The following is a 25,483-nucleotide window of genomic DNA, read 5'->3' as shown; positions in this document are numbered from 1 at the left end:
TGACACAAAAAATGCATATGTGAAATATGAAATTCCTAGTTTCTACAATTCAAAAGACATGGCCAAAGTAAAAGTTTGGATTTTTTGTGTAAAAGTGGGTCAAACTCCAAGGTCTAGGTCAAAAGGTCAAATATGGTGGTACCCAAAGAAAGGTCTTCTCACAAGAGACAAACAAGTGAAATATAAAAGTCATAGCTCCACTAAATCAAAAATAATGGGCAAGGTTAAAGTTTTTGTGACGGACGGACAGACGAATGAGATTTAATGTCCCCTCGCTTTCGCTAAAGCAGGGGACAATAAAGAAGGCAATAAATTGCTATTTTATTCATTATGGTTTTATTTTGATCGGGATTGGTCCAAAATGAATTTTTTTTTTTCAATTTGCCATTTCATTTCATTTCAATTTCTTGCCAAAAAGACTGAGACCTAGTCAAAATTCACATATACTTTGATCATTAGTAAACTTTAAGTGAATCATTGTGCATACGTACAGATATTTCTCCATCAGATAATAAAGGCTTGTCATAATTTTTAATTCTTATACCACCAACCTTTCACTTGCTATTTGACTTCAAATTAAAGTCATGACACTCCTTAGGTTCATAAACAGTACCTGTATCAGGTTCCAATGAGCAATCTTTGTATCAAGTACGAGCTCCTAGTATTTCTACACTGTTAAGTTAAAGTCTTAAAAAAATAATTTTACACTATTCTGCCTGTAACTTTGAACTTGCTGCATTGACACTGGATTAATATAAGAACTTTCCTTATTTCAAAAACAATACCTGTACCAATTCTTTTCCAAATAAAGTTTTAGCCGAGACATTTTTTTTCTTTTTTCGACCAGTGACCTTGAAATCGCCAAAATGACCTTGGATAAAGGTCAAGGCATAGTCTTTGATCATGAGCAATATCTGTACCGAGTATGAGCTTCCACTGACTCTCCATTACAAAGTCAAGTTATGTCATACCTTTTTTCTACTAGTAACCTTGAACTAAATGGAATGACTGGATAAGATCATGACACATTTTTGGGTCATAAGCAATCCCTGTGCCAGGTTTGAGCTTCCAGTGATTCTTTCTACAAAGTTATGACCCAGACAAAAATTTCATACTTTTAGGCCAGTGACCTTGAACTTGCAGGAATGACCTTGTGTCAGATCAGGACTCACTGTCGGGTCATTACAAGCAAGCTCTACAAAAAGTATAAGCTTCCAATGTTTCCATATATCAAAGTTAGAGCCTAGACAAAATTACATTCACAGACAATATGATTCCTATATATCCCTAAAACTTTCTTTGTTTGGGGTAAAAAGAGAAGTTTCATTACAAGGAATTCACATTTGAAATATGAAAGCCCTAGCACTAATCATTCACATCATTTTTTTTTTACCAAAGTAGGTCAAAGTCTAACTTAAAGGTTAAAAAAAGTTCAAAAGGAATGGCCATGGGTAGTAAAAATTAGTAAAGTTGGAGACACATAAACAGACAGACAGTTTATCAAAATATGCCCCCAAATCTTCAATTATAGAGGTGGAAAAAAAACTTAACAAGTTTAATTCCATGACAAACAGACTGTATAATAGTGTATTTTAATATATATGATAAATTCAAACTGACATAAATTAATCATGTATCACAAGGGACAAACACAGTACTTACAATTACATGTACATCAGTTATGCTTTTCAAGAAAAACTGAAAAAATATGAAACATCTAGAAAATCTTCATATACCACTTGTGTATGAAATAGAACATGCTTATAAAACTTGACAAGGAAAAATATTTCATAAAAAACTTAAATTACTTAGAACCTCAGTAACAACTAAAAGGAGGAAAAAGTGTTGCATACAAAGATAAAACTAAATTAGATAAGCAAGAAGCCCATGGGCCACATCACTCACCTGAGTAACTTTGGCCATTATGTTATTAAACAGATTTCCCCCTAATACCTATCTTGACCTTTCCCAATCCCCAGGGGTCATGATCCAAGCAATTTAGAATCTACACTAGTAACACTACCCCAGGATACTTCCACAGAAGTTTTAGCTTTTCTGGCCCAGTGGTTCTTGAGAAGATTTTTTTATGACCCCACCCTATTTTTGTATATTCTTGACAATTTCCCCTCAGAAGGGGACTTTATATTTTTATAATTTAAACTCCTACTTAACCCAAGGATGTTTTGTACTAAGTCTGGTCAAAATTGGCCCAATGGTTCTCAAGAATAAGCTGAAAATGTGAAAAGTTTACAGATGAATGGACAGTCAGACGGATGGACAATGGACAACAGGTGATCAGAAAATCTCATATGAGCTAAAAACTGCAAGGCCTGCTATGTAAATCAAAGGAGAGAAAATATAAAAGAATTTAGATTTTGCATATTGTTATATTTATTTATAATCTAAAACACTAAAAAATAATAATGTTACAATGAGATCACTTTATCTTTTCTAGCAATTTTCAAACTAAAATTAGATATCATTGAGATGGTGGCCATCTCAAAGGGTCCCACTTTCAGCAATGAACATAAAAATGTAAAGTAGCTGAAAGGGGTTTTAACCTTGACTCTTGGCCTAGAAACTTTGTTCAAGGTCACTACACATCCATTGACCAGTGGCACTATGTGAGAGAAGTATTAGCCACATTGGACCAAGGGGAGAAAGCATATTCTCTGGACAAGGATTCACAATAAAAAAAATTACCTCCCTTTCTCTTAAGCTTAGATATTCAGACAAGCACTGATTTACCTCTCTTGATATTTTTGCTTAAAAATCCAATCTTTAACTTTTTTAAATTAAAAAATATAATATACAGATACAAAAAAAAAAACATTCAGAAAAAATAACGTAGTATATGAAAAATTGTACAATAATGTAGTAACACAACTTTGAGTGATCTGCTGTGGATGTCATATGAATTATCTTTAATGAGTTATGTACTCAGCATGGTACACTGAATCCTGAGAATTAAGCTGTTTACTGTGTCCATCACTTTGTAGATATTAGTACATACTCAACTCTGTTCATTGGATTCTGTGAGTTAAGCTATTTAGTGTGTCCATCACTTTGTAGATAACAATGTACTCAGCACGGTCCATTGAATTCTGTCAGTTAAGCTATTTAGTGTGTCCATCACTTTGTAGATATATAACAATGTTCTCAGCACGGTCCATTGAATTCTGTCAGTTAAGCTATTTAGTGTGCCCATCACTTTGTAAATATATAATAATGTACTCAGCACTATCCATTGAATTCTTTGAGTTGAGTTATTTAGTGTGTCCATCACTTGCAGTCCAAACCTTAAATTACTCTCTGCACTATTGTTGAAGCATATTTGTCTGCTATCAAAGAAACATGAAATTGATGGCAGTCTGCCTGTAAAAAAAGAAATCACAAGGACTCAACATAAATATTAATAAAATCTTAATAAATGAAAAATAGCTAAGCTTTGCAGAGCTTGTACATGTGTCTTACCTTTATTTTCAGGTCCCATAGTTGATCTCTTTGGAGTCTTGAGGAATCATGTTGATCTGCTTTTGGAAACAGGATCAATGCCAGCATAACCGTCTGCATATTAAAAAGACACTAAGAATCCAAGCAATGAGAGAGTCAAAATCTCCTCTAATTCACATAATGCAAGGTCTAGAGCTTTACATGCATCTGATCTGACTAACCATCAATGTTTAGGTTAGACACTAGTAAGTCCTTACTTTCCACATTCTTGTTAACAAAGGAAATCCAACTGATTTGTGCCAGATCACCTTGACTTTGTCATCATTCTTCTACTTGTTAACAAAGGAAATCCATAAGATAATGAAAAAAACATGATATAACGAATTTAAATACCTTTTTGTGCCAAAATGTTCACCTGAGTATATAAAATTCACCTTGACTTTGTCATCAAAAGAAAAATTCTTAATTCATATTTTTTTTTATACGATATAACTAATCCTAGTCCAAAGGGATCATGATGTAACGTAATTTGAAACAACACATCCTCGGGATGCCCTATTGTTATTGCAACACAGTCTTGCTGTTGTGCAGCGCAGAAGTAAATCCCCCTGGACCTATGATCTGATAAGTGTATAAAGAAAAATTTGTAAATTGCAAAAAATAAATCTTTTTACCCACTCCTTAATCAGATATTGGCTGCTGTTCAAAGCTTGGCAATAGACTCTTCTTTTTCTTCACTTGGTCAGCACTGGTCCTCTTTCCTTGTCAAATTCCTTGAAAATACTTGATGGAGAGAAGATAAGCAATAATACAAAGCGATGTAATAATCACGGAAATTCAAATGAACATAATCATTACAACATTATTAGCTTGAAAATCAAAAAGCAAATAAAGACAATAAGGTTATGATAGCTAGGGATAAGGTGGAATATTGGGGCAAGGAGAGGAAAGCATAGTTACTTTAGAGTAGGGAGGACAAATATATGTCAGAAATAATTAAATAAAAAATACTTGTAAGACTTCTGCCTGTTAAAGTGGGTCATGATGAAGTTCCATAGGTAAAAAAGAAGTAAAGTCTGATTCTTACGAGTATTCTCCTCATGGCTGCAGCAGAATGGGAAAGGGACTCTTCCTCACTTAGAATTCCTGGTCAGTCTTAACTTTCTTCTGCTTAAAAAGATAAAACAGAGACATAAAAGGGGAAACACTAGCTTCACTTCATACCAAGTGAGAAGCTTCAGTAAAAAGCAGCTTGTTGCTTACCACTTTTGAAACATAATACCTGCAAAACACAGACAGCAATAGACTCTTCTCATATTAATGACCTTGGTCCTCCATTGTTGTTCCTCTTCTGAATCAAAGGGGAACTGAAATCTGTCAATTGAAGGTCCAGATGTTAAAGCTTGTTACAGCCAACATCAATAGGCAAGCAAAGATACAACAAGTAAAATCTGAATCTTACCCTGCTTTCTGCTGCTGTATGCAATTCAATGAGAGAGGAGTCCTCCTCACTTCAGGATCCTGTTCAGCCTTAAAAGTATTCCTCTTAAAAAGATAAAAATTAACAGACACCAAAAGTGGATCACTTGCACTTCATACCATGTGAGAAGATTTCTAAAATAAACTAGTGGCCAATGGGCAATATGCTCACCTAAGCATATTGGCTAGTAAATGACAAATTAGTCTAGTATTGAAAAGTATAAAATTTAGAAAGAGGAGATGGGGGGCCTGAATAACTACCTGGAGACATTTTCATATCAATAACAATGGCTTAGCTGTTCTTGAACATAAAATTTTTTCCTATATATTCCTTTGTTAAAATTTTATCCCCATTGATGCCCCTCCCTGCCCCCTGGAATCAAGATTTGGACAAATTTGAATCTACACTACCTAAGGATGCTTCCATATCAATATGACTATATATGGCTTTGGTATTATTGAGAAGACGTTTCCTATATACTGTAAATCACTTAAATTTCGCAACACCTTATTTTCGCGAGATAGTCAATGACTCTTCATTAGCGAGACAAAATTTTCAAAATTGTGGTCATTGCTCTATATAATCTTGAGGAATTATATTATATGCGAGAATGAAATTTTCTGGCTTTTCTGGCCCAGTGGTTCTTGAGCAGAAGATTTTCAAACATTTTTCCTATATATTTCTATGTAAAAATTTGATTCCCCATTGTGGCCCCGCCCAACCGCCGGGGGTCATGATTTGAACAATTTAGAATCTACACTACCCCAGGATGCTTCCACAGAAGTTTCAGCTTTTCTGGCCCAGTGGTTCTTGAGAAGATTTTTTAATGACCCCACCCTAGTTTTATCTTTTCTTGATTATCTCCCCTTGTGAGGGGACTTGGCCCTTCATTTTAACAATTTAAATTCCCCTTCACTCAAGTTTGGTACCAAGTTTGGTCAAAATTGGCCCAGTGGTTCTTGAGAAGAAGTCAAAAATGTGAAAAGTTTACAGATGGACGGACGGACAGACGACGGACAAAATGTGATCAGAAAAGCTCACTTTAGCCTTTGGCTCAGGTGAGCTAAAAAGATGACAAAGACATAAAATGAACAAAGGTTCACTTCTTTTAAAAACCAGCACTTATATCAATTGATTCTACTACTAAATTGGGTTTGTGATCAGGAGAGATCCTATATGAGATGTTTACCAATGCTTTTGAGACTCATCTTCCCGTGCGTCCTTGCGAACTTAGCCTGGGACAAAATGATACCCAGTATCCGTCTGCTTCCACGTGGAGGCATCGCATAGGACTTGTTGTGGAGAGGCTATGTACTGGCAGGGGAAGTCATTAGAATTTCTTTCCCCTTTTCGCATTGCTGCTAGCCAGCGGTGATGGCTGAAAGCGAGAGGTGACAAGCACACAGACACTAACACCAACACACTAGACGCGTCACACAACATTTAGCAGACGTTAGTAGTTTTAGTAGCTTGTTACTTGTTCAGGGTTCTCCATTGTTTAAAATTTTACTGTGTTGCAGAGTTTACGCAAAGCACTAAAATGTCACGGTATTTTAACGATCAAATTTGCAACTGACTCACTATTCATTATAATTACTTAAGAATACATGCACACAATTAAAAAAAAAAATCACCAATTCGTTACAAAAATAGTATGGTCGAACATATTACCACATGTTGTGAAATGCAGAGGAAATTCTTGTCTATAAAGTTGAACTACTTACAATTTTTAAAGCAAATTTGTCATAATTTTTTTGTCAATTTTATTGATCGAATTAAAGAATTACAAAAAAAGAGACTTCGGAATGGTAAAATACTTTTAAAAGTTCCTTGAAAACTATTTATTTACATCAAGTAAATGATTTTGGTACAGTGTTATGTTTGATTTACATTGCAAACATAATTCTAGAGCCATGGCTCTAAAGAAAAGACATTTAAATATATTTTTAAAAATAATACAGTGTACTTTAATTGCAAATACTAGTACCAAATAAGCGTTACATGGAAGTTTGAAATCCAACTTTTTGTCTTTGTTTCTTCATGCGTCAAGTCCATTGAGGGTCTAGGAAATAATTGATTATGCAAGGTGAAAGCATAATTAAGTGATCTAGATATCGTATAGAATTGAAAGACGGTAGAATTGTTTGATCAATTATGTTTCAGATAGAGAGAATTTGTATGTTTCAATTTTTTTTTATTATCACAGATCTTACTGTGTCAGCAAAATTTTTAATGTGTCGCACAGATAAAATTTGAATCTTTACTGTGTCGGAGAACATTTTTCTGTGTCGGGACCAACACAGTAAAACAGCTCATGGAGAACCCTGCTTGTTAGGGTGTTAATCATGCAAATCTATCCACCACAAGCACTAATCATGCACTAACTAACAAATACTGTAATTACAATAATAACCTACACTCCTCTAAGCTGTCTAACTATCAACTAAAGCCTACTTACTAACTCACTACAACACAACTGCACCTACGGGAAATACTATACAAACTAAACCTAAGACTAAGAAACACCTTTGTAACGCTACTTACAACTATTATACACCCCATACTTTCTGAATGCAGCAGAAAACACTTCCAGACTGACCTTCAGAGGTGGCAATCTCTGCTTCCTGTCAATTCAAACTCAAGAGGTCAAAGCCTGAAAAATCCAACATCAATTGGAAAGCCATAATATTGGGAAAAGGTGCTCAGAGGTCAAGTATAAATCTTACCGCACTTTCTGCTCATGAACGCTGTTAAAAGGGAGAGGGACTGCTCTTCACTTCAGGATCCTGGTCAGCCTCAAATTTCTTCTGCTTAAAAAGAGAAAACAAACACATCAAAGGAGAATCACTCACAAATGACAAACTTCATTTAAATAATCAGTTTGTTACTTACAACCTTGAGCCATATCGGTTGCTGCATAGAGATGGGAAATGGACTCGTCATCCTGTCTTTTGCTGTTGGTCGACCCTGCTCCTCCATCGTTGTTCCTCTTCCCAGTCCCTGAAAGTATAAAACTGGCACAATGTTAGTAAAACTTCAAAAGAATGCAACAAATCACGAAAAGTTACTTACCACTTTGGGCCATGTTGGCTGCTGTATGGAGATGGGAAATGGACTCGTCATCTCGTCTTCTGTTGGTCGACCTTTCTCCTCCATTGTTGTTCCTCTTCCGAGTCCCTGAAAGTATAAAACTGGCACAATGTTAGTAAAACTTCAAAAGAATGCAACAAATCACGAAAAGTTACTTACCACTTTGGGTCATGTTGGCTGCTGTGTAGAGATGGGAAATGGACTCGTCATCTCGTCTTCCTCTGTTGGTCGACCCTGCTCCTCCATCGTTGTTCCTCTTCCCAGTCCCTGAAAGTATAAAACTGGCACAATGTTGGTAAAACGTCAAAAGAATGCAACAAATCACGAAAAGTTACTTACCACTTTGGGCCATGTTGGCTGCTGTATAGAGATGGGAAATGGACTCATCATCTCGTCTTCCTCTGTTGGTCGACCCTGCTCCTCCATCGTTGTTCTTCTTCCCAGTCCCTGAAAGTATAAAACTGGCACAATGTTAGTAAGACTTCAAAAGAATGCAACAAATCACGAAAAGTTACTTACCACTTTGGGCCATGTTGGCTGCTGTATAGAGATGGGAAATGGACTCATCATCTCGTCTTCCTCTGTTGGTCGACCCTGCTCCTCCATCGTTGTTCCTCTTCCCAGTCCCTGAAAGTATAAAACTGGCACAATGTTAGTAAGACTTCAAAAGAATGCAACAAATCACGAAAAGTTACTTACCACTTTGGGCCATGTAGGCTGCTGTATAGAGATGGGAAATGGACTCGTCATCTCGTCTTCTGTTGGTCGACCTTTCTCCTCCATCGTTGTTCCTCTTCCCAGTCCCTGAAAGTATAAAACTGGCACAATGTTAGTAAGACTTCAAAAGAATGCAACAAATCAGGAAAAGTTACTTACCACTTTGGGCCATGTTGGCTGCTGTATAGAGATGGGAAATGGACTCGTCATCTCGTCTTCCTCTGTTGGTCGACCCTGCTCCTCCATCGTTGTTCCTCTTCCCAGTCCCTGAAAGTATAAAACTGGCACAATGTTAGTAAAACTTCAAAAGAATGCAACAAATCACGAAAAGTTACTTACCACTTTGGGCCATGTTGGCTGCTGTATAGAGATGGGAAATGGACTCGTCATCTCGTCTTCCTCTGTTGGTCGACCCTGCTCCTCCATCGTTGTTCCTCTTCCCAGTCCCTGAAAGTATAAAACTGGCACAATGTTAGTAAAACTTCAAAAGAATGCAACAAATCACGAAAAGTTACTTACCACTTTGGGCCATGTTGGCTGCTGTGTAGAGATGGGAAATGGACTCGTCATCTCGTCTTCCTCTGTTGGTCGACCCTGCTCCTCCATCGTTGTTCCTATTCCCAGTCCCTGAAAGTATAAAACTGGCACAATGTTGGTAAAACGTCAAAAGAATGCAACAAATCACGAAAAGTTACTTACCACTTTGGGCCATGTTGGCTGCTGTGTAGAGATGGGAAATGGACTCGTCATCTCGTCTTCCTCTGTTGGTCGACCCTGCTCCTCCATCGTTGTTCCTCTTCCCAGTCCCTGAAAGTATAAAACTGGCACAATATTAGTAAAACTTCAAAAGAATGCAACAAATCACGAAAAGTTACTTACCACTTTGGGCCATGTTGGCTGCTGTATAGAGATGGGAAATGGACTCGTCATCTCGACTTCCTCTGTTGGTCGACCCTGCTCCTCCATCGTTGTTCCTCTTCCCAGTCCCTGAAAGTATAAAACTGGCACAATGTTAGTAAGACTTCAAAAGAATGCAACAAATCAGGAAAAGTTACTTACCACTTTGGGCCATGTTGGCTGCTGTATAGAGATGGGAAATGGACTCGTCATCTCATCTTCCTATGTTGGTTGACCCTGCCCCTCCATCGTTGTTCCTCTTCCCAGTCCCTGAAAGTATAAAACTGGCACAATGTTAGTAAAACTTCAAAAGAATGCAACAAATCACGAAAAGTTACTTACCACTTTGGGCCATGTTGGCTGCTGTATAGAGATGGGAAATAGACTCGTCATCTCGTCTTCCTCTGTTGGTCGACCCTGCTCCTCCATCGTTGTTCCTCTTCCCAGTCCCTGAAAGTATAAAACTGGCACAATGTTAGTAAAACTTCAAAAGAATGCAACAAATCAGGAAAAGTTACTTACCACTTTGGGCCATGTTGGCTGCTGTATAGAGATGGGAAATGGACTCGTCATCTCATCTTCCTATGTTGGTTGACCCTGCCCCTCCATCGTTGTTCCTCTTCCCAGTCCCTGAAAGTATAAAACTGGCACAATGTTAGTAAAACTTCAAAAGAATGCAACAAATCACGAAAAGTTACTTACCACTTTGGGCCATGTTGGCTGCTGTATAGAGATGGGAAATGGACTCGTCATCTCGTCTTCTGTTGGTCGACCTTTCTCCTCCATCGTTGTTCCTCTTCCGAGTCCCTGAAAGTATAAAACTGGCACAATGTTAGTAAGACTTCAAAAGAATGCAACAAATCACGAAAAGTTACTTACCACTTTGGGCCATGTTGGCTGCTGTATAGAGATGGGAAATGGACTCGTCATCTCGTCTTCCTCTGTTGGTCGACCCTGCTCCTCCATCGTTGTTCCTCTTCCCAGTCCCTGAAAGTATAAAACTGGCACAATGTTGGTAAAACTTCAAAAGAATGCAACAAATCACGAAAAGTTACTTACCACTTTGGGCCATGTTGGCTGCTGTATAGAGATGGGAAATGGACTCGTCATCTCGTCTTCCTCTGTTGGTCGACCCTGCTCCTCCATCGTTGTTCCTCTTCCCAGTCCCTGAAAGTATAAAACTGGCACAATGTTAGTAAGACTTCAAAAGAATGCAAAAAATCACGAAAAGTTACTTACCACTTTGGGCCATGTTGGCTGCTGTATACAGATGGGAAATGGACTCATCATCTCGTCTTCTGTTGGTTGACCTTTCTCCTCCGTCGTTGTTCCTCTTCCCAGTCCCTGAAAGTATAAAACTGGCACAATGTTAGTAAGACTTCAAAAGAATGCAACAAATCACGAAAAGTTACTTACCACTTTGGGCCATGTTGGCTGCTGTATAGAGATGGGAAATGGACTCGTCATCTCGTCTTCCTCTGTTGGTCGACCCTGCTCCTCCATCGTTGTTCCTCTTCCCAGTCCCTGAAAGTATAAAACTGGCACAATGTTAGTAAAACTTCAAAAGAATGCAACAAATCACGAAAAGTTACTTACCACTTTGGGCCATGTTGGCTGCTGTATAGAGATGGGAAATGGACTCGTCATCTCGTCTTCCTCTGTTGGTCGACCCTGCTCCTCCATCGTTTTTCCTCTTCCCAGTCCCTGAAAGTATAAAACTGGCACAATGTTAGTAAAACTTCAAAAGAATGCAACAAATCACGAAAAGTTACTTACCACTTTGGGCCATGTTGGCTGCTGTATAGAGATGGGAAATGGACTCGTCATCTTGTCTTCTGTTGGTCGACCTTTCTCCTCCATCGTTGTTCCTCTTCCCAGTCCCTGAAAGTATAAAACTGGCACAATGTTAGTAAGACTTCAAAAGAATGCAACAAATCACGAAAAGTTACTTACCACTTTGGGCCATGTTGGCTGCTCTATAGAGATGGGAAATGGACTCGTCATCTCGTCTTCCTCTGTTGGTCGACCCTGCTCCTCCGTCGTTGTTCCTCTTCCCAGTCCCTGAAAGTATAAAACTGGCACAATGTTAGTAAAACTTCAAAAGAATGCAACAAATCACGAAAAGTTACTTACCACTTTGGGCCATGTTGGCTGCTCTATAGAGATGGGAAATGGACTCGTCATCTCGTCTTCCTCTGTTGGTCGATCTTGCTCCTCCATTGTTGTTCCTCTTCCGAGTCCCTGAAAGTATAAAACTGGCACAATGTTAGTAAGACTTCAAAACAATGCAACAAATCACAAAAATTCAAGTGAATAAAATCAGTACAACACAATTCATTGAAAAATCAGAAAACAATGACAGTGAATTCAGGAAGACGAATGAGGGGGAAAGGGAAGGGGATGGTTAGTTATGTTAGAGTCAGCAGGGGCCAGGGGGTAGGGGAAAGAAGGGAGAAAATCAAAAATACTTCCATATAAACTTCCTTTGCTGTTGCTGTGGCTTCTGGTGATGTTTCTTCTGAACTGTCTCAGCATTTCTGCTTCCTGTCAATTCAAAATCAATAGGTCAAAGCCTGACAAAGCCAACATCAATTGGAAAGCCAAAATACTGGGAAAAGGTACAAAGAGGTCAGGTATGAATCTTACCGCACTTTCTGCTCGTGAACGCTGTTAAATGGGAGAGGGACTGCTCCTCAGAGATTACAGAGCTCACCTCAACGTTCAGGATCCTGGTCAGCCTCAAATTTCTTCTGCTCTTATAAAGAGAAAACAGACACATCATAGGGGAGACACTCTCATTTCACATGAAGTATGAAACTTCATTTAAAAGCATGGATAATCATAGATTATGAAGCTCAACTCGACGAATGTTATCAGTTTAAGTAATGCAAATCTCACATCATATTTCCTTAACAGTTAGTATTTATCCTGACAACAATATTCAAGCAAATTCTGTTTAAATAGGTTTTACAGTTCATTGAGGATTGACAAATTCCATTACTTGAACCTGGTCACTCGTTTGAAGAATGCAGGTCAGATCCAGCATCCGAAGCAAGTTTCAAATGTCCATCTTTAGATGCATCATCCATGCAAGTTTGGTCAGGGTAGAGCTGAGTTGGGAATAATTTCATCACTCATCTGGAAAAAGTAGGTCAGATCAAGCATCCGAAGCAAGTCTGGTAGTGTCCATTCCTAGATGCATCATCCATGCTTGTTTGGATCGGGTAGGACTTACAGTTTCTTTGGAATGGACCTGCTCCAAAATTCTTAACCTGGTCACTCATCTGGAAAATGTGGGTCAGATCCAGCATCCGAAGCAAGTCTGGTAGTGTCCATTCCTAAATGCATCATCCATGCAATTTTGGTCCAGGTACGACTTATACTTACTAGAACATGGACTTGCTCCTAAAACTCTACCATGGCACAAATGCTAACCCTGAGGCTGGTGTCAGGGTATAGCATAACTACATCTTGACTTTGTTGAGGTAAGTTCAAGTTCAAAATAAAGCTTCAAGGTAAAAAAAATTTTTGCATTTGAATAACCTTCATCATTATCTCTAATTTGATTGTGATCATTCAACAGGTTAATAGTTATATTAGAATGAGTATTTCCAAATATTTCCTTGCTCCAAAAATTTTGAATCTTTCACTCATCTATAAAATGTAGGTTGGATTCAGAATCTAAAGCAAGCCTGGAAATGGATCCATGGAAGATTGGTCAAAATAGGCTTTATAGTTACTTGGAAATGAGACTAGCTCAAAAAACTTTTAACCTAGTCACTCATATTAAAAATAAAGGCCAGATTCAGCATCCAAGGCAAGCCTGGTAGTGTACTTCCATATATTTTATTTTGGATGTACATGTTCGATTCTTGTAAGTTTGGTCAAAATACTTGGAAATGACACCTGCTTCAAAAACATTAACCTGATCATTCTTTTAAATTAGCTGAAATTGCAGTCTCTGAAACCCTGGTTGGTACAATGAAACATACTTGAAGCATCTTACATGCATCCCTTAGGGGCTAAGGCATAGATGTACTTAAAAAGAAGTCTCCTCCAAAAACTTTCATCTGGGACACCAACACTTGCACTGATCCCATGGGTGTTACTAATATTCCTGTCCACTTCATATTGGTGAGCAAAACATAGGTAAACAGAGATTACAGAGCTCACCTCAACGAATGTTGTCTTTAAGTAAGGCAAAGTCACACAATTACCCAACAAAAAGTGTACATCCAAAAATGCAAAATTTATGCAATTTTGATCTGATACTTTGGAATAGACCTATATAAAAACTTCAAACTAGTTCTTCATCATGAAAATGTGATCAAAATCCAGCATCTGAAGCAAGTTTAAGAGTTTTCATCCCTTGATGTATCATTGGGGTAAGATTGGTTTATTTAAGCCTTACAGTTTCTTGGTGATAGACCTGCATCCATAACTTTTACCTGGTCCATTATCTGGAAAATGTATGTTGAATTCAGCATCTGTAGCAAGTCCATTAGTATGCATCCTAAGATGTATCATCCAAGCGAGTTTGCACAACATAGGGCTAATAGTTACTTAGAAATGAAACCTGCATAAAAATTTCACCTCTTCACTCATTTAGAAAAAAATGTAGGTCAGATTCAGCATCTGAAGCCAGCCTGGTAGAATGCAACCTTAGATGTATCATTCATACAAGTTTGGTCTTAATATTAAAGAGCTCATAGTTACTTGGAAATGAATCCTGCATCAAAAACTTTAACCTGTTCACTCATCCAGAAAATGTAGGTCAGATTCAGCATCCGAAGCAAGTCTGGTAGTAAGCATCCTAAGATGTATCATCCATGCAAGAGTAGTCATTATAGGCTCATTGTAACTTGGAAATGAAACCTGCCCCAAAAACTTTAACCTGTTCAATCATCCAGAACATGTAGGTCAAATTCAGCATCCGAAGCAAGTCTGGTAGTATGCATCCTAAGATGTATAATCCATGCAAGTGTAGTCATTATAGGCTCATTGTAACTTGGAAATGAAACCTGCACCAAAAACTTTAACCTGTTCACTCATCCAGAAAATGTAGGTCAAATTCAGCATCCGAAGCAAGTCTGGTAGTATGCATCCTAAGATGTATCATCCATGCAAGTTTGGTCAACATAGGGCTTATAGTTACTTGGAAATGAGACCTGCACCAAAAACATTAACCTGTTCACTCAACTGGAAAATGTAGGTCAGATTCAGCATCCGGAGCAAGTTTGGTAGTGTACATCCTTAGATGTATCATCAATGCAAGTTTGGTCAACATAGGACTTCTAGTTACTTGGAAATGAGACCTGCACCAAAAACATTAACTTGTTCACTCAACCGGAAAATGTAGGTCAGATTCAGCAGCTGAAGCAAGTCTGGTAGTGTACATCCTTAGATGTACCATCGAAGCAAGTTTGGTCAACATAGGGCTTATATTTCCTTGGAAATGAGACCTACACCAAAAACTGCACCAAAAATGTTCACCTGCTCCAAAAACATTAACCTGTCATTCCTTTGCTGAATCTGCAGCATCTGAAACTTTGACTTGTACAATGAAACACATTAGATGCATCTTCCATGCATGTCTAATCAATATAGGACATAGGAGTACTTAAAAAGAAAACTGCTCCAAAAAACTTAACCTTAACCTGGGACGCCGACACCGAGGGTATTACATAAGCTCCCCCAACTTCATTGAGGTGAGCTAAAAAATGATTAAAATGCATATTTTTTTATGCCATCTCTGATTTGATGAATAAATTTATGCAAGTTATATGTCATGCCGACAACCTCACCACTTGATTTCCAGCAGAATCCAGAAAGGGGGCAAAACATCAATTGGCTGGGCTATTCCATTTGAGAAAAAAAGTGACATTTGGTTGAAATTTAAAACATAGGTAATCAGAGATTACAGAGCTCACCTCATCGAATGTTGATTTTAAGTAAGGCAAAGTCACACAACTAACCAACAAAAAGTATACATTCCAAAAATGAAAATATTTTTAAAAGCAATTTTGATCTGATACTTTGAAATAGACCTACATAAAAAATTTAAACTACTTCTTCTTCATGAAAATGTAATGAAAATCCAGCATCTGAAGCAAATTTGAGAGTTTTCATCTCTTGATGCAGCATTTGTGCAAGTTTGGTTTATACAATGTTATATAAGCCTTATAGTTTTTGGTAATAGACCTGCAACCATAACTTTTACCTTGTCTATTATCTGAAAAATGTATGTCCAATTCAGCATCCGAAGCAAGTCCATTAGTGTGCATCCTTAGATGTATCATCCATGCAAGTTTGCTCGTTATAGGGCTCATAGTTTATTGGAAATGAAACATGCATCAAAACTAACATTTTCACTCATCAACAAAAAGTAGGTCAGATTCAGCATCCGAAGCAAGCCTGGAAGTATGCATCCTTAGATGTATCATCTATGCAAGACTGGTCATTAAAGAACTCATAGTTCCTTGGAAATGAAACCTGCACCAAAAACTTTTAACTATTCACTCAACCGGAAAATGTAGGTCAGATTCAGCATCCGAAGCAAGCCTGGTAGTGTGCATCCTTAGATGTATCATCCATGCAAGTTTGGTCAACATACATGTAGGACTTAAAGTTACTTGCAAATGAAACCTGCACCTAAAACTTTAACCTGTTCACTCAACCGGAAAATGTAGGTCAGATTCAGCATCCGAAGCAAGCCCGGTAGTATGCATCCTTAGATGTATCATCCATGCAAGTTTGGTCAACATAGGGCTTATAGTTACTTGGAAATGAAACCTGCACCAAAAACTTTAACCTGTTCACTCAACTGGAAAATGTAGGTCAGATTCAGCATCCGAAGCAAGCCCAGTAGTATGCATCCTTAGATGTATCATACATGCAAGTTTGGTCAACATAGGGCTTATAGTTACTTGGAAATGAAACCTGCATCAAAAACTTTAACCTGTTCACTCAACCTGAAAATGTAGGTCAGATTCAGCATCTGAAGCAAGCCCGGTAGTATGCATCCTTAGATGTATCATCCATGCAAGTTTGGTCAACATAGGGCTTATAGTTACTTGGAAATGAAACCTACACCAAAAACTTTAACCTGTTCACTCAACTGGAAAATGTAGGTCAGATTCAGCATCTGAAGCAAGCCCGGTAGTATGCATCCTTAGATGTATCATCCATGCAAGTTTGGTCAACATAGGGCTTATAGTTACTTGGAAATGAAACCTGCACCAAAAACTTTAACCTGTTCACTCAACCGGAAAATGTAGGTCAGATTCAGCATCCGAAGCAAGCCTGGTTGTATGCATCATTAGATGTATCATCCATGCAAGTTTGGTCAACATAGGGCTTATAGTTACTTGGAAATGAAACCTACACCGAAAACTTTAACCTGTTCACTCAACCGGAAAATGTAGGTCAGATTCAGCATCCGAAGCAAGCCCGGTAGTATGCATCCTTAGATGTATCATCCATGCAAGTTTGGTCAACATAGGGCTTATAGTTACTTGGAAATGAAACCTGCACCAAAAACTTTAACCTGTTCACTCAACTGGAAAATGTAGGTCAGATTCAGCATCCGAAGCAAGCCCATAGTATGCATCCTTAGATGTATCATACATGCAAGTTTGGTCAACATAGGGCTTATAGTTACTTGGAAATGAAACCTGCATCAAAAACTTTAACCTGTTCACTCAACCTGAAAATGTAGGTCAGATTCAGCATCTGAAGCAAGCCCGGTAGTATGCATCCTTAGATGTATCATCCATGCAAGTTTGGTCAACATAGGGCTTATAGTTACTTGGAAATGAAACCTACACCAAAAACTTTAACCTGTTCACTCAACTGGAAAATGTAGGTCAGATTCAGCATCTGAAGCAAGCCCGGTAGTATGCATCCTTAGATGTATCATCCATGCAAGTTTGGTCAACATAGGGCTTATAGTTACTTGGAAATGAAACCTGCACCAAAAACTTTAACCTGTTCACTCAACCGGAAAATGTAGGTCAGATTCAGCATCCGAAGCAAGCCTGGTTGTATGCATCATTAGATGTATCATCCATGCAAGTTTGGTCAACATAGGGCTTATAGTTACTTGGAAATGAAACCTACACCGAAAACTTTAACCTGTTCACTCAACCGGAAAATGTAGGTCAGATTCAGCATCCGAAGCAAGCCCGGTAGTATGCATCCTTAGATGTATCATCCATGCAAGTTTGGTCAACATAGGGCTTATAGTTACTTGGAAATGAAACCCACACCAAAAACTGCACCAAAAATGTTAGCCTGCTCCAAAAACATTAACCTGGTCATTCCTTTGCTGAAATTGCAGCATCTGAAACTTTGACTGGTACAATGAAATACACTAGAAACATCATCCATGCATGTCTAATCAATATAGGACATAGAAGTACTTAAAAAGAAAACTGCTCAAAAAAACTTAACCTTAACTCGGGACGCCGATGCCGACACCGACGCCGACACCTACGCCGACGCCGACGCCGAGGGTATTACATAAGCTCCCCCAACTTCGTTGAGGTGAGCTAAAAAAAACTATAATTTTGTCATTTTTCTATTTATGTAAATAAATAATAGTTTATCTTTTATTTGCAAGGTACTCTTTGACTTCTTTACTTGCAATGTATTTAGGGACAGGAGTACTCCCTCTTTTTCAAAAGGGATGGGAGTTTAGTGTGGTATGAGTGTGTGCAGGTATGTGTTAACTTGACACTGTGTGCGATGCGCAAGTGTGAGTAAGTTGTCGTCTGTTGTGCATGTTTGTGTGTAGATCTAGTCACTTGTATTGCAGGAGAGATTGCATATTATAATATCGTAAGTCTTGTATGATTAATGCTGAATACAAATATAAACAATTACTATCATTGTCATACAATACTTCAACATTCACTCAATCAGTATTTGGAGCACGCCGTTTATATATTTATTTGAACATCAATTAGATTATACATTACAGAGTCCAAACATTTTATAACCAAATTTTGTTTGTTTTGATTGTCTGTTGGAAATTTTCTTTGGTGAAATTGGGAAAACGCATACTTTTTGCCATTATGAATGGAGCAAAAAACAGGCCCCTTCGACACCCTAAAAATGCCTGTCAGTAATCAATAAACAGTTGATTCAGGGCAAAGTTAACCCCACTTAGGATCTGATGTCCCAAACTTATGCAGAGTCTAAAAGCACAATACATTTTCAAACGATATTTCACTTTTTTGTTTTATAGATTAATTCACCTGTAGGTTTTAAGCTGTCCCTTTCCGCAGCTTAAAAATACTTTATCAACGTTTTATCAATACGTGCATCTGAATCTGACAAATGTTATTTCAAATAATGTTAACTGTTTTCCCCAACCAACTCACCTGACCGTCCACTGACGCCAGATTTGCTGTTCGCGCCACATGTCAAAATTTAAAACTCACAATTTCGATCCCGATGCAAATAAATTACTAATGCATGCAAGAAACTGTATTAATCAATCCCCCAATAATAAAACAATTTTAGCAATTAATCTAGAATATGCTCTACCTCTGGGCAGGACAAAATATTTATGTCTCAAACCTGTCTTGTTATATAAGCGACATTGCTAGGTTACTGGAAGGGGGGGGGGGGGGTCTGAGCTAATTCTTTTTAAAGAAATAAATGTGTTTCAATTTTTCATGTATTCGGTTGATTTTTATGGATTCTATTGCATTTTGAAAAAGTGAAAAACCTCTTAACCAAAGCCTTTATTTATTTTAATGAATATTTGCAAGATTAAATGCGACGAATATATCCTGTCCTATTTATTCCCTTGTAACTACATTTCCCCTAAAATTGCAGACTATTTTGTGTCATTTGTAAAACTATCTACAGCTGTCCAAGGAGATCTGAAAATTGTGTCGTTTGACCACTGACCAGGGAAAATACCCTTTGAAAATGGCGGGGATGTCAAAATATACAACCTTCCTCAGAGAAATTAAACAAATTCTTAAACATTTTTTATTACAACAGCTTTAGAATATTTACCTCAATTTTTGATCATCTCTGGGCTCCTGTAATGCACTTTCGACTGAATAATGTAATGAACTGATCTGAAAGTCTGCTGCGCAGTTACTTGTTACTGCTTTGTGAATTCAGTTGTGAATTATGTTCAAACATCATGCTCACGTGATTTAAGGATGTACAACACACCTACCCCAAAAAATTCCTGTCGTTTAATTTTCGTTATTTTTGTATATTTAGTACATGACCATATCTACTGCATGTATGCACATTTTGGACAAAATCGTTCGAGTGGTTTTTGGACAGGAAATTCCAAAAGTTACCACCCTTTAGTCATTTACAAGGAGAGAAAAATTTTAATCAATGAACTACTTAAACCTTGATTTTCAAAAAAGCCAGGTTAGATATGACTGTCAAATTTCATTGACTTATTCCTTTAACCATTTAACACAAAAACATAACCATCTTTTTGAAATACATTTCATCAAAACGTTTTTTAAAGACCTTAACCTTAAAAACTATGAATTATCTAAGCCTTGAAAATTGTGTATTTTTCAAATTCAAAATTTTTTTGTGAAAAAACCTGTCGTTTAATTTTGGTAAAAAACTTTCTTTAGGTAGCTGGTAGTAAAAATAATTTTCATAATTTTTTGTATAATTTTTGTACGACAAGTTTTGATTAAATAGCGGAAAATTACCCCCTCCCCCTTTCTCAATAAATCACGTTTCCGCGCGTCTTTCAGACGGGGGTTTGCTATGAATCTTTGCTATGAATCTACAAATACACATTTAAAAAAAATCAAATTGGAACATTGCTTTTGCTTCTAAAATATATTAACTTACATATTACATAAGTTCTCATATGTAAAACGTATTTAAATGTAGATTTTTAGGCAATTTTTGAATAGCCCTACCACCCCCACCCCTTCCTTATTTGCGTCGCAGACCATTAGCGCTTGACGAAACGTCGTTTACAGTGCAAATATACTATTATTTCGTCATTTAAATCCGGAGGTATGCATTAGTTTTTAAATTCATGAATGCAGAATAAATATTGACTACTCTTTGTATATGTATCAGGAAAAAATCACTGACAGGATTTTAGTGTTTAAATCCATATATGTATGCGTTATGCATTCCATATCACATGAAACCTAGATACGAATTCAAGTATGTTAAACTTGAATATGTTGATTTTTAATTTTATTTCTTTAATTTCATTTATTAAAAAAAATGGTGTATGTTCAATTCTCCTGTGATATAAATGGAATAATTGTAGTTTCTTTCATGTCATTATAATTTCAAACGAGACAGTATGAGGCCGTGGGGATACATCGACATTTGCATAGATGTACACCCCTCATGATATTGTACGCATTCTTTCAATGTCGTTGCTTCTAAAGTAAAATGAACATTTCGTATTCGTCTACATTAACTTCAAAATATCAAGCATTAAAGTCTTCATCTATTTCAATTTATATCAAATCGCACATTGATATTTTTAAAAATCTTATAGGCTACGTTTTGTTTTGATTCGAGGAAATGCGAACCGACATTGTTTGCAGTGACAGAAAGTCAAACGATTTGCTGTCGATATTCATAAATGCAGATAATTTCAGTACTAGTGAACAATTCTTTTCAATTCTATACTTACATTGTGTATATGAGGTCTATAGTATTCAATTCTCGGATTTATCAGGTCTTGCTGTAAATGTATTTCTGTGGAAAACCGTGAATAAAGGGATGCAAACAAACATCTCCTACATTTTAAGAGTTGTTCCTCTTTGACCAGTAAGGTCTTAGAACAACATCGATCGATTTTACATTGTGAAAAGTGTTTTGTTTGTTTATTTTTGTTTTATTTAATTAAAGAAGAAAATCAATATTTATATCATAAATGCAAAAATTTTAATGAAGACCATTAATTAATCGGAATGTTATAAAGCCAATTGTACTTAATGAAAATTTCGGCAATGTAAAATAAAATTTTCAGAATAAAAAAATTGCTGTGCTTTGATCAAGTTTACAATTTATTGTATATGGAATGAAATGAAATAAACATTAAGGGATGGTATTTTATGTCTGTTACTTGCTTTTTACGGAGTTTAATCGGGTTAATTAAAAAATACTTATTCATTGAGTATGGTACGCATAATCACAGCCAAGCCCCATATCCCAATTTTCTTTCATGATTGATATACATCGGGATCGTTTTACTCGTCGTTTTGACGCTTTATTTTTTACGTTAAACTTGACGTCACGTCAAACGTTCAATTGAAATCGCAAGAGTTATCTCCCCCAGTGTGTTGTACGTCTTTAATTACGTATTCATCATTCATTACTCTATTGCGGTCATTAAATCGTGAATTGTGTATAAACTAACGCTGCGAGTACACAATTTTTTTGTTACATGTATATTGTAAATTTCTACAGAAAATCTTGTGCGTGGGTATTTTAATAAACTTTTTAAAATTACAGTCATGAATTACATTTATATGTAACAGTTATGTTTATTCAAAATAATATACCGGTATAAACTTACATTGTAGACGGTAAAATATTCATGAATATACTTTAATATATTGGGTATATCAATCTATAATTGCTTGCATGCTTATTTTGAGTGCAGAATACCAAGTCATAATTATATTATATTTCAAGATTAAAAGCATGGCCTAGACTCTCAATCATAGAAGGACACAATAAATAGGCCAAGATTTTTCCTCAAATTCAATTTTTCTGAAACTTTGATATTTTGTTCTAGGATACAAAATCTCTCTTTATATATGATATGAAAGAAATTCAACCACACATTTTTTGCTTACATAGTCTGAAATATGGCCTATCATTTAGTAAAAAAAAGTATTTCTTAAAAAAAAAAGTGGTCCACCCGGGACCTGAACTCAGGACCTCTCACATGCGATGCGAGAAACATACCTCTAGACCACGGAATCGCTTTACATGGCATTAAGTATATGCAGAAGTGAAGTCACATACATGTAGATATTCATGTTCGGTATTGTCAAAATTTTACACAATCCGTGGTGTTTGATTTATTTAGCCTTTATTAAGCAGTTCTAATATATGTAATAAGAACAAAATGTCCGCCGAGAACCTGTTTTATACGCAATAACTCTCCTCATGCCCCTGTGCTAAAAATAGCGACATGTAATACTATAAATACTAATAAAACAAACGGGGCGGGGCACTTTGAGAGGGGTGAGAGAGGTCCTAGGGAGTTTTGGTATAAAATTACATTGCATAAGCTCAAAATCTTCTTGAAATATTGCCCGGAAATGATAGTGTTACACACAGACAGAATGTATAAATACGACCTTGAACTTTGACCTTTTGACCTCAAAATCAATAGGGTCTTCATTAGGCCACAGGGAGTTGCTGTGTAAAATTTCATTGCAACAGCTCAAATGGTTCTAGAGATATCGTGTAGAAACGAAAGTGTAACAACAGACAGAATTTGCTTATCTTTGACTTTTTGACCTCAAAATCAATAGGGGTCTTCTTTAGTCCATAGGGAGTTGCTACGCTAAATTTCATTGCAAAAGCTCAAAGGGTTCTCGAGATATCATGTGGAAACGAAAGCGTTACAGACAGACAGACAGAAAGACGGACGGACGGACGGAAGGACAGCTAGGCGGACGGACGGACAAACTCAAATTAATATCCCCCACTTTTCAAGCGGGGGACAAAAATATTTTTTAATACAGAACTGTATTCGGCATATATCCAATACGTATCACATTCCTCTCCTTGCTTCATACAACAACTGAAGAACATCTTGCGGAGCCTTTTCTTCATGTTCTGGAAAAACGTTATACGAGTGACCTGCAAGTAAATAGGATAAAAAGTTAGAAATAAAATAAAATAAATAAATAAAATCAATTAGTCAGATTAATAGGGATGTTTTAGTATAAGGAAGAAAATCTCTAAAAAATTCGTTCACATTATTGGGGGGTTGGGGATTAAAATTGTGAGAGACTTACGACACCAGAAGTTTTATCTGTCTTCTTTATATCAGCGTTAGTGTCTTTTACTGGAGATTCTTTCTCAGCAAGGTCGTTTCTTGTTCTTCAAAAACGGGTATTTTTGATTAAAAGGAAAGAATGTATTTTTTGAGAGAAAAAAGAAAACTTGTTCTATACACTATCTAACTTGATCTAAACACTGCACAATAAAAACTCTACTTGTAAGAATACAGCGATATGCATGTACATGTGTAAAGGACTAATACTACTAATAACATGTTATCATTTATAAATTTGTCCACAAAATTAAGGGTTTCCTTATCTTCTGTATTGAGTAACCAATAAAGTTTTTTTTCATCAGTGTGGAAATTTATTTTTAATTAACTGAAATATAGTATTTCTTTTCTTTGATGATCATATTTTTACATTAAATTAAATGAATTTCATCATCTATACTGTTAGAATTACATCTATTACATAATCGAACTTCTCGAGGAATATTGGTAAATTTTCCCACTTTGTAAACTGTGACAGGAAACTAGATTTACATAGAGATTTTCTGTGATAAAAAATTTTAATTAACTGATAAATAATTCTCATAACCCCAATTTTGTTTGAGTTTCACATATGTGGTTAATTTGCCATCAGCATAACTTTGTTGACTTGTATACCATTTTTTCTTATAATCATCTAATAAAGTTTTATGGCAGAATGACTTAAATCTATGTTTCTCATAACAAATTACTTCATCTTTAATATTCAATATTAATCTTAATTTCTGTATGAATGCAAACCATGAATACTTGCCATTCACATAAAGCTTTTCATATGCATTGATAATATCATAATGCAGGGGGGAACCTTCCTAATTCAGACAATACTGCAAAATTTGTGCTTTTCTTGTGAACACCGAGAATATATTTACAGAATTTAAGATATATTCTTTCACAGGGCAGATTTAAAGCAGTCTTCAATTTCTGAATTTTGGCAGTTTACAAAATTTTTCTCCGATCCAGAAAACACTTTATGTTAGTGTTTAGAGCTTCCTTAAGATGCCATTATTATCACTGGCCATGCAGTTCTTTAAAAGATTTTTCCTGTATACATACATGTAGACCAATTATAGTTTGACCCTTTATTCTCACCAACGGGTATAAGGATGTAAGAAACATTTAAGGGCCCAGAATTTCTCTTGTTAATTAGTACAAATCTTGAAGCATCAATGTAGTATAGTAGGGAAAAATTTAAATTTAATACGATATGGGTATAAGGATGTAAGAAACATTTAAGGGCCCAGAATTTCTCTTGTTAATTAGTACAAATCTTGAAGCATCATAAATGTTTAGGTAAAGCTTTGAAATTCCAAAATAGGTCACCCTGACCTACTCTCTAGTTGAGGAACTCTGAGGACCTACCAAAAGCAAACAAGACGAACAGGGGCCACATCGCTCACCTGAGCAAATCGGCTAGGAAAAAGCACAAATCTGATCAGAAAAAGATTACTGAAGGGAGGGCTTGAATTTAATGGCTTTGAAGTACTTGAGAAGAGATTTTTAAAGATTTCCCTATCTAGTCCTATATAAGATTTTGGTCAGCCATTTTGGCCCCATCCTACCCCCGGGGGTTATGATTTGAACAAAATTGAATCTACACTACCTTGAGGATGATTTCACATGAGTTTCATTTTTCCTGGCCCAGTGGTTCTTGAGAAGAAGATTTTTCCTATATATACCTATTACCTATGTAAAAAATTGATCGGCCATTGTGGCCCCACCCTACCCCCGGGGGTCATGATTTGAACAAACTTGAATCTACCGATACCAAGGTCAATGACCTTGTGACCTTGACTGTGACCTAT

At 36.6% G+C, this 25,483-nt stretch overlaps 2 long non-coding RNA genes across 4 annotated transcripts; both read right to left on the bottom strand.

Annotated features, from left to right (window-relative positions):
* Positions 1-2,373: 2,373 nt before the first annotated feature.
* LOC134230913 (uncharacterized) lies at positions 2,374-4,152 on the bottom strand. 2 transcript variants are annotated; one of them, XR_009984448.1, is made up of 3 exons: positions 4,132-4,152; positions 3,475-3,567; positions 2,374-3,375 (listed from the first exon to the last, which is right to left on the bottom strand). It is a non-coding gene; the product is annotated as an uncharacterized LOC134230913 (long non-coding RNA). The 2 variants fall into 2 exon arrangements; XR_009984447.1 differs by having other exon boundaries at positions 4,128-4,148.
* A 53-nt stretch (positions 4,153-4,205) lies between these two features.
* LOC134230914 (uncharacterized) lies at positions 4,206-6,629 on the bottom strand. Of its 2 annotated transcripts, XR_009984450.1 has the most exons (5): positions 6,123-6,629; positions 4,916-4,998; positions 4,736-4,827; positions 4,541-4,623; positions 4,206-4,236 (listed from the first exon to the last, which is right to left on the bottom strand). It is a non-coding gene; the product is annotated as an uncharacterized LOC134230914 (long non-coding RNA). The 2 variants fall into 2 exon arrangements; XR_009984449.1 differs by lacking the exon at positions 4,206-4,236 and having other exon boundaries at positions 4,371-4,623; positions 6,123-6,627.
* Between the last annotated feature and the right edge of the window lie 18,854 nt (positions 6,630-25,483).

This window comes from Saccostrea cucullata, unplaced genomic scaffold (genome assembly GCF_032062105.1).
Source record: "Saccostrea cucullata isolate Sc308-1 unplaced genomic scaffold, CSIRO_AGI_Scuc_v1 ctg308, whole genome shotgun sequence".
NCBI lineage: Eukaryota > Metazoa > Mollusca > Bivalvia > Ostreida > Ostreidae > Saccostrea > Saccostrea cuccullata.
This window is presented reverse-complemented; position numbering and strand designations above follow the sequence as displayed.